Source organism: Triticum dicoccoides, chromosome 3B (assembly GCF_002162155.2).
Source record: "Triticum dicoccoides isolate Atlit2015 ecotype Zavitan chromosome 3B, WEW_v2.0, whole genome shotgun sequence".
Classification (NCBI taxonomy): domain Eukaryota; kingdom Viridiplantae; phylum Streptophyta; class Magnoliopsida; order Poales; family Poaceae; genus Triticum; species Triticum dicoccoides.
Genome location: NC_041385.1, coordinates 764,784,200 through 764,796,184, shown reverse-complemented (window position 1 = coordinate 764,796,184; position 11,985 = coordinate 764,784,200).

Below are 11,985 nucleotides of genomic sequence, written 5' to 3'. Positions count from 1 at the left end.
AATCCCGAATAGAAAAGCCGCCTTCTACATGGCCAGCTGTCCAAACCCAGCGTCCCAGCCCCTCCCACGCCCGCTCACACCACGCCCTAGCCCCTCCCATGCCGCCTTCTTCTTCTCCACGAAAAAAGGGAATCCAAGGCTCTTCTTCCTCCTCCTGTACAGCCGTCATTGCAGCCCAAAAGTAGAAGAAAACTACTTCACGAAAAAGATCTAAGGGCAGGATGAACAGAGCCATACCAAGCAGCAACATCAGTCATTACATTGACGAACGGACTTGGCTTTATAGTAGCAGCCACCCCTTATAACTTGACTCACAAGAAGTAATTTAATATTTAACTCTACGTCTCTAACTCACGGCTAAAGTACAATTGTAACAAAAAAACAACCTAATTAACTAACCGGCCCAAACTTGGTCTCTGCATATTGTGATACGGCTGAGTTGGTTTGGTGGACCCCAACCGACATCTTTCAAGGACATAGCAGACCACGTACCAACAAATCTAATTGCATGCTTGATCTTCTCCTTACGTGGCAAGAATAAAAACAACCTTGTTTGCATGGCGTGCCCTTCACACCAATATGTGATCCTTCCATTAATTGGAAACTTTACACGTGCATGGCACGTCATAATCTTTTTTCCCAAACCAGGAAACATGTTCCATATCTCCAAGGCATATTAAAGTATTCATGTATTGGCTTGGTCTCTCTATGGCACGTCTTCCTACTAATCTCATGATGAACCCACATGTATCCGTAAAACGACTTGGTGCATGCAAACATGCAGTCCATGCAACTTTGGACTAGAGTCACGGCTCATCTTTTGCACAGCCTTGGCATACACACAAGTTTCACTAATAAGATGTTCCTCATCATCATAGCTTAGGCGAAGGTACCGTGGTACTTGGCATGTATATTTTGGCATGTCAATATCTTTGACCTGGAGTCCTTTGACACACGACAATGTCTGAACATCAAGAACACCAGTGTTAGTCAAGGCCATATCAAAACCACATAGCAACAGCCCATACAGGGGGTGTTACACTCTCCCTCCCTTGAAAATCGGCTTGCCCCCAAGCCGATGATGATCAAGCTTGAATTCTGAATACCTCCAATCTCATCTAAGTGAAGAGCTAGTCCTCCTCGGTCATATAGCAGTAGCATGTGCGTGCACCTGATCAGCTCATTGGGAGATGGCACTAATTCAGTTTCAAATGGAGCTGCAGTTGGAAATCGGGGCATGTTGTTCACACACAAGATAAATCTAAACCAACTTGAGGTCCCTTCCTTGACAGCAAGCAGGCGAGTGCAAGTTTTGGTCTCTCCCTTCACGGACTCCCCAATGCGAATGATACAAACAAGCAGCTGGTTAGTAGAATGGTGCCACAACATGGCTGCAGTTTCTATGGTGCCTTGAGGTCGATTCATTTAAAAATTGAGCCCTCCTAAGAACATCTGCACATGTGTATATATTGTGATCTGTGGCGTCCACTCATGAATTGCTCTCCGATCAGATGAAAACCACCACAGAAAAACACTAGTAGAAAACAGACCTTTAGTCTCGGTTCTAGAGGGCCTTTAGTCCCGGTTCTGGAACCAGGACTAGAGGGTCGGTACTAAAGCCCCCCCCCTTTAGTCCCGGTTCTGTTATAAACCGCGACTAAAGGCCCTTCGCATAGCCGCTGTTTGGAACTCCACCTTTAGTCTCGGTTGGTGTTACGAATATTTTTTGAATATTTTACCGATTTTAAAAAATTTGAATTATTTTACAATTTAATCTCTAATCACCCCATCCTGTCACTACTGCAGCCTAAGCACGCTTAACATCCGACTTCTATTTCTCCTAGTTTCCAAGTCTGCACTTGTTGTTTTTCTGACAATAGTAAGATGTCCATCCTATTAACGCTCGGGAGTTTAGGTTGAGCATGAAGTCACATGTTTCACTGTTTGAGTTTGAAACTATTATTCTAAAAAACAATAATTATTTAGTAGCACTAATATTTTATTGAGTAAGTAGTTTGACCATAGTTTGACCACAGTTTGACCAGATTTGACAAAAATTCAAAAAACTGAAATAATTATTTAGTAACACTAATATTCTTGAATAATTATTTAGTAACACTAATAATTTTTGAATAAGTAGTTTGGTCACAGTTTGACCAGATTTAACCAAAATTCAAAAAACTAAAATTTGAGCATAACTTTTTTTCCTTTTAGAATTTGAGGATTCTAAAAATTTGCAAAACGGCCTATGGCCGTCAAATTCGGATGCGGATTTTCGTGCTGAACATTTTGATATATTATATGTTTTTTTCGACATCGTATGCAAAAGTTATAGCCATTTTACTTTTTCATAACACTTTTTTGCAAAATATGTCCAAATTTAGGTTTTTTAATTTTCCTAACTAGTAGACATCTCGAAGGATTTATTTTTTGAAGTTTTTATCTTTTTTTTTGTTTTCTTCAAAACTGAAATGGTGATACATGGGGGGGGGGTAGAGTTTGGGAAATGGACCCTTTAGTCCCGACTAAAGGGCATCGCACCCTTTAGTCCCGATTCGTGTCTCAAACCGGGACAAAAGGGCCCATTTGAACCGGGACTAATGCCTTTAGCCACTCGAATCGGGACTAATGTTCACATTAGTCCCGGTTTGTAATGCAACCGGGACTAATGTGTATATTGCGCTGTAACCAAGGCCCTGTTTTCTACTAGTGAAAGTGAGCATTGGGTCCCAGAAAAATATATCTCAGTTCTGCTGGTGCGAAGAAATACAAGGAACTGAAGGGGCAAGTGGCTAGCTGAACGATCTCGAGAGAACTCAAGTGTTATGATCCAAAAGTTTAGTTCGAACATGGCTCAAGCAATATTTTCTGGAGGAAGCATCATGTAGTTCTCAGCTTGCTGCATTTTAGAGAGAGGCCACTTTGGAAACCGGAATAGAGCCGATGGTAGTATCACAACCATGTATCCCAAATAACCAAGTTGCATATCACGTTCCAGCCAACATAAATTGAAGATAAGTTGAAAATGCGTGTATGCAAGATGTTGCCACTAGATGATACCCAAGTTCCAAGGATAAACTGCAAAATCCCAGGGTCCCATTGCCTTTCAAAAAATTTGTCCTTTTGTACGTGCAAGTTAGAGCACTAAAAGTGCCGATCACTGCAGTCACTTGAATCAAAATGGAATTTCCCTTATCCCACTCCTGTAGATATTCAAATATAGTCACAACAAAGTTTGTATTGCCCAGGTGCACCACTGTACCAGCGCACAGACCCGGTTTCCCCAAGAAGCAGCAAGGTAGAAGAATAAAGTGTCGAATTCCAGGATCCTGTTGTGTTGCAGCTGAAAGCTCAAGTCCATGAGCAAGATAATATTTCACATCAGGAACAAATAAGAATGAGACCCATGTGGTTGAAAGAAACTTAATAGCGCCGAGGCACTGAACATCAAAGATTCCTGGGTCCCATAGTCTGGTAGCTAAACTTGTTACCATAGGAAGCACCTGATGTTCCACATTTTGAATTGCGAAGATGGAACTTGAATCTATTGGAAATATGAGCAATTTATCGAATGATTTTATTAACATAAATACTAGATAAAGCATGACTAAAATAGCAAATATAAAGCAAGTCATGCAATCTGACAGAGAGAAGGTAAACATCGTCTGCATATATGAACTTGAGGTAAACATATCTAGAACAGACACTAGATGAAGTTGCTTATAGGACATAGAACCTAACATACGTAGGGCAGAAACTAGAGCCAAGAACTGTAGCAGGACTTCTAACAGAAAGGATAAGAACACGTACGACACAACAGCAGCAGAAGCGCTGGACTTGGAGTCGGTGTCCTCGCCTGCCATGTCGTCGAGGAGGTCGTGGATGTCGGGGAAGAAGTCGTCGTCGGGGAAGTAGTCGTCGGCGACCGGATCGTCCATGATGAAGCAGCCAGTAGTCGCGCTGAGCGCTCCCCAAAAACCTTATCACCCTTCTCCCATACAGGACTCAAAAGGTGTGGTCTCGGAGGCTTACTGTCCCGACGTGCGGTGCACACTGCAAGCCGGGATGAGGAAGACAGCAGCAGCTCAGAGATGGAACCGATGGCGAGGGAAGGAGTAGTTCTGGTATGTCTTGCTGAGAGGAGTGACCTCCCTTTTATAGGCGCAAGAGAAGGAGGCGAGAGGGCAGCGCTGGGAGCTGAAGGGAACGAGGGAGACGAAATGAACAGACAACAGCCGAAGGGTGCATCGTTCATATTCAATGTCCACTACAGCAAAAACTTTTCAGCTCCCGAGTGACATTTCGTATACCCGTAGTGCGTGGCAAAAATTTAGACATCGGCTTGGCTCATTCCCGCAACTCGCGGCGCGACGAGGCGAGGCGAGGCGTGGCGAGGCGGGCGGCGGAGGAGGAGCGCGCGTGGATGTCCCTCTTGTTCTCATGCTCATACAAGTGGGGAAGGAGCCTCCCTTATAAAAAGGTCCAACCCCCTCTAAACTAGCAATGTGGGACTAAACTTTTAGTAATATCCCTTGCCTTGCACAAATGGGCTAAGTGGGCCTCTAGGATTTATTAGGAATTTCTGAAATAGTTATTGGGCTGCCCAAATAGACTAAATTCCAGCAACCCCCCACCAGATCCCAGAGGCACACAGAAATTTGCCTTTGGTTCCAAAACACTGCTTTATATACCGGTACTGCAGTAGAGACTCTATGCTACACTATGCTACACTAGTAAGCAACTTGAACAGTGGACTGGGCCTTGAACTGCAAGTTTTCTACGAATCTAGCTTCACATAAAGCCTTGACCGATACGTGGCTACCGTGGGTCTTCCCCGCGGGTGGAGCTTATGCGTCATACTCCGTGACCTTTCATGAGTTTACTAGAGAGAACCCTACTCTCATAGATTGCGACGTTTGACAATTAGACTCATATAGGTGTGTTCTTCAAAAGATGTTCTGCAGGATAACATCTCTACTTAAATGAGCCACTTAGAACACATTAAGATATACATCAACATGCCATGCAGATTAGGAGAGTATTGCATCTTCATGGAGTGGTATTTTTAGCAGTAAGGATACTCTCCTCCCAGTTGACCAACAGCTTGTCTTCTACAACTAATTCACGGGATCTCCGATCACAAAGAATAGGTTACCACTGTGAACAACTCATATTATGGGTCTCATACCCATCTCCCTCGATGCATTATCTATCACATTACGTGATAGACCCTTAGTAAAAGGATCTGCCAGTTTTTTAGACGTTTGGATATAATCCAATGCAATAACTCCGGAGTTTTTCATTTTTTGACAGATTTTGACCTTCTCTGAATGTGTCTTGATGACTTCATGTTATCCTTTGAGCTGCTCACTTTAGTGATCACAGTTTGATTGTCACAATTCATAAGGATACCTGGTAGAGGTTTCTCAACTACCGGCAAGTCATTCAAGAGCCGACGAATCCAATCTGCTTCGACCGTAGCTGTATCTAGTGCTGTGAGTTCTGCTTCCATTGTTGACCTCGTTAAGATGGTCTGCTTGCAAGACTTCCAAGAAACAGCGCCACCTCCATGAGTGAATACATATCTGCTCGTGGCCTTTATCTCATCAGCATCTGAGATCCAGTTTGAGTCACTATACCCTTCAAGCACCTTTGGGTGCCCGGTGTAGTGAATTCCATAATTTGCAGTGCCTTTTAAATAACGCAAAACTCTCTCTAGAGCTTTCTAATGCACATCTCCTGGTTTTGAGACAATCCGGCTCAGTTTGCTAACAGCAAAAGAGATGTCAGGTCTTGTAGCACTGGCTAAGTACATAAGCGAGCCAATGATCTGTGAATATTTCAATTGGTTTCTAGCAATTCTCCGATTCTTTCGAAGCAACACACTAGCATCATATGGTGTTGGAGATGGCTTGCAGTCACTGTAGCCAAAGCGACTCAAGATCTTTTCCACATAGTGAGATTGAAGCAATGTAATCCCACCATCATCATGTCTCAACAACTTGATGTTCAGAATGTAAACAGCCACTCCTAAATCCTTCATCTCAAAACAGCGAGATAGGAAATCCTTGACCTCCTTAATAACATTCAGATTTGTTCCGAAAATTACACTAGTAGAAAAAGGACCTAATATGAGACACATTAGTGCCGATTTGATTTTGAGCCGGCACTAATGTGTCCATTAGTGCCGGTTCCAACGGCTAGCCGGCCGTTCTCATTAGTACCGGTTCGTGGAGAACCTTTAGCACTAGTTCGTGCCACGAACCGGTACTAAAGAGAGAGGTGGCAGAGTGTTGTCAGTCTGGGGCCCCTCCAGCACCTTTAGTACCGGTTCGTGACACGAACCGGTACTAAAGGTCTACGTACATAAACCCTTCGTCCACCCGAGCCACTCTGTTCTTCCCCTTTCCCCTCACTTCCTCTGTTCTTCCCCTCTCTTCCTCGAGCTCCTCACAAATTTTGCCCAAAATTTGTCAAGATTTGAAGGCCCTCATCCATTCAAATGATCACGAAGGTTAGCAACTTTGTCCTTTCAACTCTCATTGCTAGATTAGCTCTTGCAATGCTTTGTATAGTGATTAATTTGGGAGGAATTGTATTTGCTAGTATTTGATTTATATGCAATTTGAGGTCAAAAATAACACTTAGTTTGCATATGTAGGTGTGGTTTACTTAGTGCCTTCTAAATCTCCGTCGTAACCACCGTCGATCGCCCGCACCGTCCCATCGCCGGCACCACCTTGTGGTGAGGCTCTTGTTTAATGTTTTACAATACCAAATTGATGTTTGTGTGATTTAGATATACAGTTACTCGTATAATTATCTTACCCGTATGTTGTTTGATATACATAGTGCCATGGTTTTGATATCCGTCCCCGTCGGCCCTCGTCCTTGTTATGATTCAGATGTGCTATATTCTCTTTTAAAACTAGTTGTTGCATTTCGTGTTTATGACAAATTATGCCCATCAAGTTGACATAGATATTTTTATCTAGGAGGTATGTGAACCGTAAATTCCAACGACCATATTGTCGAGAGGTTAATTTAGTTGAAAGAGAAAATGAGTATTTGAAAGAAAAATTGAAAAGAATTGAGAGGGAGAGGATGGAATTGGATTTGCATGTTGCCGATGTCATCGATGATCACAAGATCAAGATGGAGAAAATGAGGTTGAAGATTAGAAAGATTAGAAAATATGCCATTGATAGTGTGGCTTGGTATCATTATGATGTTGGATCAATTGTTACCTTAGTTGCGGTCTTCATCGCATTTTTTGTTGCATTTAAATTCTTTAGCTAGAGAGTTATTTGTATGTTGCATTTAATTAAGTGTTGTATATGAACTTTATGTATGAACTTTATGTATGAACTTGTATTAATTTGGTCTATTCGGTGTTGTGTAATGAAGATGAGCCGACAATGGATGTATGATGACCGATGCTCTCCCGAGTTCATTAATGGCGTGCATACTTTTCTGCGGGCTGCTGAGGCAAACAAGCGGACGGATGGTTTTATGCCTTGTCCATGTGCTGTCTGTAAGAATGGTCACAGTTACTCTACGTCAAAAACCATTCACGTCCACCTATTTAAGTCCGGTTTCATGCCCCACTATAATGTTTGGACCAAGCACGGAGAAATAGGGGTTATGATGGAAGATAATGAAGAAGAAGAGGACGACGACGGCTATCCTGGCCATGGGTTCCCTGAATACGATGATACAACAATGGGGGAAGAAGCTGAGCCGGCAATGCGGGAAGAAGCTGAAGAAGAGGCATCAGATGAGCCCGCTGATGATCTAGGTCGGGTCATTGCCGTTGCAAAGAGAAACTGTGCAAGTGATCTAGAGAGGACGAAGTTGCAGCGTATGTTAGAGGATCACAAGAAATTGTTGTACCCGAATTGCGAAGCTGACAAAAAAAAGTTGGGCACCACACTTGAATTGCTGCAATGGAAGGCAGAGAATGGTGTATCTGACAAGGGATTTGGAAAGTTGCTGGTAATGATAAAGAATATGCTTCCAAAGGACAACGAATTGCCCGAGAGTACGTATGAAGCAAAGAAGGCTGTTTGCCCTCTAGGGTTAGAGGTGCAAAAGATACATGCATGCCCTAATGACTGCATCCTCTACCGCGGTGAGTACGAGTATTTGAACGCTTGCCCGGTATGCGGTGCATTGCGTTATAAGATCAGTCGCGATGACCCTGGTGATGTCGAGGGCGAGCACCCCAGGAAGAAGATTCCTGCCAAGGTGATGTGGTATGCTCCTATAATACCACGGTTGAAACGTTTGTTTCAAAATAAAGAGCATGCGAAGGCGATGCGGTGGCATGCAGAAGACCGTAAGAAAGACAGAAAGTTGAGAGTACCCGCTGACGGTTCGCAGTGGAGAAAAATCGAGAGAAAGTACTGGGAGGAGTTTGCAGGTGACCCAAGGAATGTATGGTTTGGTCTAAGCGCAGATGGCATTAATCCTTTTGGGGAGTAGAGCAGCAACCATAGCACGTGGCCTATGACTCTATGTTTGTATAACCTTCCTCCTTGGTTGTGCATGAAACGGAAGTTCATTATGATGCCAGTGCCCATCCAAGGCCCTAAGCAACCCGGCAACGACATTGATGTGTACCTAAGGCCATTAGTTGAAGAACTATTACAGCTATGGAATAGAACAGGTGTACGTGCATGGGATGAGCACGGACAGGAAGAATTTGACCTAAAGGCGTTGCTGTTCGTGAACATCAATGATTGGCCTGCTCTCAGTAACCTTTCGGGACAGACAAACAAGGGATACCGCGGATGCACGCACTGTTTGGATGATACCGACAGTATATATTTGGATAGTTGTAGGAAGAATGTGTACCTGGGACATCGTCGATTTCTTCCGACAAGGCATCCCGTAAGAAAGAAAGGCAAGCATTTCAAAGGTGAGGCAGATCACCGGACGAAGCCTCGCCACCGTACTGGTGCTGATGTACATGATATGGTCAAGAATTTGAAGGTAATCTTTGGAAAGGGTCCTGGCAGACAACCTGTTCTGAAGGACGCTGATGGACGCGCACCCATGTGGAAGAAGAAATCTATATTTTGGGACCTACCATATTGGAAAGACCTAGAGGTCCGCTCCGCAATCGACGTGATGCACGTGACGAAGAATCTTTGCGTGACCCTGCTTGGCTTTTTGGGCGTGTATGGGAAGACAAAAGATACACCAGAGGCATGGGAGGACCAGCAATGTATGCACGGAAAAGACAGCATACATCAGGGTCAGGCCAGCTACGCTCTTACCAAAGAAGAGAAGGAAATCTTCTTCGAATGCCTGCTCAGCATGAAGGTACCGTCTAGCTTCTTGTCAAATATAAAGGGAATAATAAATATGGCAGAGAAAAAGTTCCAGAACCTAAAGTCTCATGACTGCCACGTGATTATGACGCAACTCCTTCCGGTTGCATTGAGGGGGTTTCTACAGAAAACGTTCGATTAGCCATTGTGAAGCTATGTGCATTCCTAAATGCAATCTCTCAGAAGGTAATCGATCCAGAAATCATACCAAGGTTACAGAAGGATTTGGTGCAATGTCTTGTCAGTTTCGAGTTGGTGTTCCCACCATCCTTCTTCAACATCATGACGCACGTCCTAGTTCACCTTTGCGAAGAGATTAACGTTTTGGGTCCTGTATTTCTACACAATATGTTCCCCTTTGAAAGGTTCATGGGAGTCTTGAAGAAATATGTTCATAACCGTGCTAGGCCAGAAGGAAGCATCTCGAAGGGCCATGAAAATGAGGAGGTCATTGAGTTTTGTATTGACTTTATTCCTGACCTTAAGCCGATTGGTGTTCCTGAATCGCGGCATAAGGGCAGACTGGAAGGAAAAGGCACGCTAGGAGGGCATCAAATAATATGTATGGACGGGCATTCTCTCACTGAAGCACACTACACAGTTCTACAGAATTCCGCCTTGGTGGCTCCGTATATGGAGGAACACAAGAATTTTCTACAGTCTAAACACCCGGAGAAGTCTGACGACTGGATTACACGTGAACAAACGAGGACTTTCGCCGGTTGGTTGCAGAAACGTGCCCTGAATGATGGCAATATTCAAAATGACCTGTACTCGCTGTCCCAGTTACCATCTTCGAATATAATGACTTTCAAAGGGTACCAGATAAATGGGAATACATTTTACACGATCGCCCAAGATAAGAAGAGCACCAACCAAAACAGTGGTGTCCGCTTTGATGCAACAACCAACACGGGAAAGGAAACATATTATGGTTACATAGAGGACATATGGGAACTTAACTATGGATCAGGTGATTTGAAGGTCCCTTTGTTTCAGTGCAAATGGGTCAATATGACACGAGGCGGGGTAACGGAAGACCCGCAGTACGGAATGACAACAGTGGATCTCAACAATCTTGCGTATACAGACGAACCATTCGTCCTACCCAATGATGTGGCGCAGGTTTTTTATGTGAAAGACATGTCTACAAGGCCAAGAAAAAGAAAAGATAAGGAAGCGAATGGATCATACGACGAGCCAAAGCGCCACATAGTTCTTTCAGGAAAAAGAAACATCATGGGAGTGGATGACAAGACAGACATGTCAGAAGATTATGAAAAGTTTGATGAAATTGCTCCATTCATAGTGAATATTGACCCGAGCATCCAGTTAAATGATGAAGATTTTCCATGGCTACGGCGCAAAGGGACACACGCAAAGAAAAAGTTTCACACCCAAAGATCTGGGATGTGATCGGCTTCACTATCATCACTTTCTTCTGTGTTTCACACCCAGGAGGGAATGTCTGTAATAGTTAGGGTAGTTAATTATGTGTGTTGGCATTTGAAACACGAAGAAATTTTATGTGCAAACAAATTCTTTTCATGCATTTAGTGATTTTTTCCAGCTAAATGACCCTAAAATTGAAAAGCATTTCAAATGAACTCAGAAAAGGTTGAAAGTTGGCATGGTATCATAATTTCATACAAATAGCATGTGCAAAAAAGTAGAGAGGGTTACGGCAAAAACTGAATACACTTCGTGTACAAAATGGACAATCTCTTTCGAAGTATCAGGGTTTCCAACGAAAACTGAACTTTTACAAAGGCATTTCATTTTTAAATAACCTAAGCATTACCAAATTGAATATAATGATAAAACACACTAATATTAAACATAAGAAAAAAGAATCACTGAAAAAACTTTTTTCAAAGTTAAGTTATTCACAAACTAGTGATTCACACAAATTTCAAATAATTCAAAATTTAAACTATTCATTGAAAGCTACCGGCACTAACAGAAAGTTTGTAATTTTTTGTACCTAAAGCAAAAATATTCACAAAGAAACTCTAAATACAGCAAAAAACAACTCAAAAATAAATAAAACAAAAATAAATAAAGCGAAAAAATTAAGAAAATAAAAAACCCCGCCTACTGGGCCAAAGCGGCCTGCATACGACTATGAACACAACCTTTAGTTGGGCCAGGATGCAGGCCCGCAAAGGCCCAGTAGGCCCACAGGACAGAAGAGAACAGGTAGGCCCAGTAGGCCTGATTAGGAGAGGAGCTCGAGAGAGCTACCGCACTGGAGCTTATAAACCAGTGCGGTAGCCCCTCGGCTAGCGAGGTGGGACTAAACTTGCGCACCGCCTGGAGCCAGCGCACCCCCTTTAGTACCGGGTGGTGGCTCCAACTGGTACTAAGGGGGGGCCTTTAGTACTGGTTGGAGCCACCACCCGGTACTAAAGGGGGTGCGCTTCCTGCCGCTTGGCCTGGCCAAAACAGACCTTTAGTACCGGTTGGTGGCTTCAACCGGTACTAAAGGTCCATCATATATATACAACAGTTGAAAAAAATTCAGTTTCCCTCTTTCTCTTCCCTCTGTTTCCTCCCTCCGTCGCGCCGCCCTGCCCCGATCGACGCCGTCCCCGTTGACGTCGCCACCCCCGCCCCTCGTCGCCGACCCCGGCCGTCCCCGCCCCTGGTC